Genomic DNA, 6000 nt, shown 5'->3' with positions numbered 1-6000 from the left:
AGTGCCAGAACGAAGATTTCTGGCTCCTGAGACGGAGTTTCGCGATGTGGCGGCGGCTCCGGGATGGTTTTCTCTGTTTCCCGTCTTTTCTGGCCGATGTTTTTAGGTCGTGACGATTATATAGGCCGAGAATCGGAGTCGGAGGGCCACGGGGTGGCGCCACCATAGGGCGCGCCCCCCTGGGCCGCGCCGCCACGTGGTGTGGGGCCCCCCGGCACCCCTCCGACTTTTCTCCAGGTGCTCTGGAAGCTTCCGGGAATTATAAGGCCTTCGGTCTTGATTTCGTCCGATTCCGAAAATATTTCTTTACTAGGATTTCTGAAACCAAAAACAGCAGAAAACAGCAACTGGCCTTTCGGCATCTCGTCAATAGGTTAGTTCCTAAAAACGCATAAAAATGATATAAAGTGTGAACAAAACATGTTGGTATTGTCATAAAACAAGCATGGAACATCAGAAATTATAGATACGTTGGAGACGTATCAGCATCCCCAAGCTTAGTTCCTACTCGTCCTCGAGTAGGTAAACGATAAAAGATAATTTACGAGGTGACATGCTACCAACATAATCTTAATCATACTATTGTAAAGCATATGAGATGAATGCAGCGATTCAAAACAATATTAATGCAATGAGTAAACAATTGAATCATATAGCAAAGACTTTTCATGAATAGTACTTTCAAGACAAGTATCAATAAGTCTTGCATAAGAGTTACTCATAAAGCAATAAATTCAAAGTAAAGACATTGAAGCAACACAATGGAAGATTAAGTTTCAGCGGTTGCTTTCAACTTGTAACATGTATATCTCATGGATAATTGTCAATGCAAAGCAATATAACAAGTATAATATGCAAGTATGTAAGAATCAATGCACGAGTTAATCACAAGTGTTTGCTTCTAAGATAGAGAAATGGGTAAACTGACTCAACATAAAAGTAAAAGAATGGCCCTTCGCAGAGGAAGCATTGATTGCTATATTTGTGCTAGAGCTTTGGTTTTGAAAGCAAGAAAACAATTTTGTCAACGGTAGTAATAAAGCATATGAGTTATGTAAATTATATCTTACAAGTTGCAAGCCTCATGCATAGTATACTAATAGTGCCCGCACCTTGTCCTAATTAGCTTGGACTACCGGATCATCGCAATACACATGTTTTAACCAAGTGTCACAATGGGGTACCTCCATGCCGCATGTACAAAGGTCTAAGGAGAAAGCTCGCATTTTGGATTTCTCGCTTTTGATTATTCTCAACTTAGACATCCATACCGGGACAACATGGACAACAGATAATGGACTCCTCTTTAATGCATAAGCATGTGGCAACAATTATTATTCTCATATGAGATTGAGGATATATGTCCAAAAGCTGAAACTTCCACCATGAATCATGGCTTTAGTTAGCGGCCCAATGTTCTTCTCTAACAATATGCATGCTCCAACCATTAAGGTGGTAGATCTCTCTTACTTCAGACAAGACGGACATGCATAGCAACTCACATGATATTCAACAAAGAATAGTTGATGGCGTCCCCGAAACATGGTTATCGCACAACAAGCAACTTAATAAGAGATAAAGTGCATAAGTACATATTCAATACCACAATAGTTTTTAAGCTATTTGTCCCATGAGCTATATATTGTAAAGGTAGAGGATAGAAATTTAAAGGTAGCACTTCAAGCAATTTACTTTGGAATGGCGGAGAAATACCATGTAGTAGGTAGGTATGGTGGACACAAATGGCATAGTGGTTGGCTCAAGGATTTTGGATGCATGAGAAGTACTCCCTCTCGATACAAGGCTTAGGCTAGCAAGGTTGTTTGAAGCAAACACAAGCATAAACTAGTACATCAAAACTTACATAAAAGACATATTACAAGCATTATAAGACTATACATTGTCTTCCCCGTTGTTCAAACACCTCACTAGAAAATATCTAGACTCTAGAGAAACCACTCATGCAAACCAAATTTTAACAAGCTCTATGTATTTCTTCACTAATAGGTGCAAAGTATATGATGCAAGAGCTTAAACATGAGCACAACAGTTGCCAAGTATCAGGTTATTCAAGACATCATACCAGTTACTACACGTAGCATTTTCCGTTTCCAACCATATAATAATTAACGAAGCAGTTTCATCCTTCGCCATGAAAATTAAAATCTAAGAACACATGTGTTCATACGAACCAGCGGAGTGTGTCTCTCTCCCACACAAGCATTTATTCAAACAAAAACAAAAACAAGAAACATACAGACGCTCCAAGTAAAGTACATAAGATGTGACCGAATAAAAATATAGTTTCAAGAGAAGGAACTCGATAATTTGTCGATGAAGAAGGGGATGCCTTGGGCATCCCCAAGCTTAGATGCTTGAGTCTTCTTGAAATATGCAGGGATGAACCACCGGAGCATCCCCAAGCTTAGAGCTTTCACTCTCCTTGATCATAGTATATCATCCTCCTCTCTTGACCCTTGAAAACTTCCTCCACACCAAACTCGAAACAAACTCATTAGAGGGTTAGTGCATAATTAAAAATTCACATGTTCAGAGGTGACACAATCATTCTTAACACTTCTGGACATTGCTCAAAGCTACTGAAAGGTAATGGAACAAAGAAATCCACCCAACACAGCGAAAGAAGCAATGCGAAATAAAAGGCAGAATCTGTCAAAACGAACGATCCGTAAAGACGAATTTTAAAAGGGCACCAGACTTGCTCAAATGAAAATGCTCAAATTTAATGAAAGTTGCGTACATATCTGAGGATCACTCACGTAAATTGGCTTAATTTTCTGAGTTACCTACAGAGAATTAGACCCAGATTCGTGACAGCAAAGAAATCTGTTTCTGCGTAGTAATCCAAATCTAGTATTCACTTTACTATCAAAGACTTTACTTGGCACAACAAAACACAAAACTAAGATAATGAGAGGTTGCTACAGTAGTAAACAACTTCCAAGACACAAATATAAAACAAAGTACTGTAGCAAAATAACACATGGGTTATCTCCCAAGAAGTTCTTTCTTTATAACCATTAAGATGGGCTCAGCAATTTTAATGTTGCGCTCGCAGGAAATAGTATTTGGAGCAAAAAGAGAGCATCAAGAAGCAAATCCAAAACACATTTAAGTCTAACATGCTTCCTATGAAGAGGAGTCTTGTACACAAATGAATTCATGAAGAACAAAGTGACAAGCATAAAAGGATAAAACACGAGTAACTTCAAGATTCTCGACATAAAGAGGGGAAACTTAATATTATTGAAATGCATATAACCATATTTCCCTCTCTTATAATAACTTTCAGTAGCATCATTGATGAAATCCACAATATACCCATCACTTAAAACATTCTTATCATGATTCATATGCATAGAAGTATCATTAAATTTGGCATAAGAAGAGTTATTCTCATTAATAGTAATTGGAGTAAGATTATTATCAATAATTTGAACATGGTAAACAAATTGCATATTAAGGGAATTGTTTTTGGTAATCCAATCATGACTATGACAAGTTTCATAAGGATAGTTAGAACCTATATCATAGCATTCTTTATAATAATCATCGAGAGATCGGGGGCACGAGTGTCATCATAGGAAATAGAATAGTTATCTTTCACGAGTCGGTTTATCACGTGTCCACACCATCATTGTTATTAGAAGGAGATGTATCAAGAACATAATGACCAGTAGCTAAAGGATTTTCAAACACCTCTTCCCCAAGCTTAGAGCTTTCTATATCATTATGGGAGGAAGCATGGATAGCACCGACACTATGGCAATTATTATCATCATTTTCAGAATTAGTTTCCCGAGAGATTTGTAATATCAAAAGTAGTGTGCTCATTCAAATCATGATTGCTAATGTATGTAAAGGGCATAGGAAGATCATCGTATTCAGATTCATTATCATAATAATCATTAGGAGCAACATACTTACGGTTACCTAGCGTTATCTCATTCACGCGGGGGTACGCCGTTACCTCTTTCTTTTTATTCTCCTTCTTCTTCTTCTTCTTCTTCTTCTTCTTCTTCTTCGTTCCCTTCTTCTTGTTCCCTTCTTTAGGAGGAAGAGGCTTGAAGGGTGGCTTGTCCGCATAACCTGATTTACTTTCAGAAACAATGGAAGAAACTTGGGAGGATCCCTCCTTTTCATTAATTAGTTGAAAACACACAGCGGTCCTATCATATTTTAGCAAGGTGTCATCTTCTAAAATATTTTGTATGTAAGTATTTGTATGGCTATTATCAATGCAATAAGAAAAACACCCATGCAGGACATCATCAATATCAAGATCACTCATATGCAACAAAGAGATTTTTCTTGACAGTTCCTCACACCCCAAAAATAAAGTAAGTTCATCATGCTGATTAGGAGTAATTTCATCATCACAATACAAATTTGCAGCACTTATTGGGTTCAATTTATCATTGGAGGAGCATTGAAAATTAAAATGACCCCCTTCATGGCAAACTTCACAAATAAAAGGATAGAGGGCACAAACTTTTTTACCAAGATCTTCTAGAGCCCTAAACCACTTTCTAGTTTTTTCATTAGCATGATGGATACAATATTCATCTTCGATTTGATTAATTCCACAAGGTCTATGTATTCCACAAAAATTAATATGCTTATAGGAAATAGCATTCTTAGGAGTTTGAGCATGCTTATTACAATAATTAACAACAATTTCATTCTTCATGCAAGCCTCTTTAAAAGGTTCATGATACTTATCAAAATTCTTTTTAGGCAATTCAAAATGAGAAGCAAAGGCTTTATAAAGATTTGCAGCAACTTGAGAGTCAAGACCATAAGTAGCACTCATATTTCGAAATTTATCGGTATCCATAAAAGTTTCAATGCATTCATAATCATAATTTATACCGACTCTTTACCTTTGTCGTTCTCCCAATCTTCAGCGTTCTCCTTAATCCGATCAAGAAGGTCCCTTTTAAACTCTTCTTTGTTGCGCGTGAATGATCCAGAACAAGTAGCATCCAGACAAGGTCTTATCTTGAAAAGAAAGTCTTGCATAGAAATTATAAATGATGATATTACCTGGAAGCTCATGATTGGGGCATTTGAGCATTAAAGACTTCAATCTCTCCCATGCTTGGGCAATACTCTCTCCATCATGAGGCCAGCAATTATATATTCGGTTTCGGTCTCTGTGAATTTCACTTGGAGGATAGAATTTAGAATAAAATAGAGGCACAATATCCTTCCAATCAAGAGAATGCTCATCCTTCAGCAGTTTATGCCAATGCGCCGCTTTACCAGACAACGACATAGAGAATAATTTCTTCTTCACTTCATCCATAGAGATACCTGCACACTTGAATAACCCGCATAATTTATGCAAAAACAGTAAATGATCTCCAGGATGCACAGTTCCATCCCCTTCATAGCGGTTATCCATAACACGTTCAATAATTTTCATAGGTATTTTATATGGAATACTTTCAGTAGGTGCATTTAAAATATCACAAGCATCATTAGAGTTATCGCATATGGGAGATAAAGTATTATCAGAGCAAATTTTCTCCCCTAAAGATGGGAAGCTAAAAAGATCACAAAAACTAGCTTCCCCAAGCTTAGACTTCTCCATAGCATTAGCGAGTAATTGCATTCATACTAATAACATCGCTACTAGCATGCGAATAAGGTTCCATTGGTTTTTTAATGTTCGCACCAAACAATTCTAAATCAGGAAAAAGATTAAAAAGCTCACCAAATTTTTTGTTGTTTTCCATTATGCCTAACTAGTGAAAATAAAAACAAGAAACAAAAAGATGCAATTGCAGGATCTAAAGGAAATAGCTTCGAGCACTCACACACCGGCAACAGTGCTAGGAAATAGCTTAGTAGTCGGAGGATGTGAATGCCTTTTAGCTTACCTCCCCGGCAACGGCGCCAGAAAATAGCTTGATGTCTACGAGAGCTTCTATTCTTGTAGACAGTGTTGGGCCTCCAAGAGCAGAGGTTTGTAGA

Source organism: Lolium rigidum, chromosome 1 (genome assembly GCF_022539505.1).
Source record: "Lolium rigidum isolate FL_2022 chromosome 1, APGP_CSIRO_Lrig_0.1, whole genome shotgun sequence".
NCBI lineage: Eukaryota > Viridiplantae > Streptophyta > Magnoliopsida > Poales > Poaceae > Lolium > Lolium rigidum.
This window is presented reverse-complemented; position numbering follows the sequence as displayed.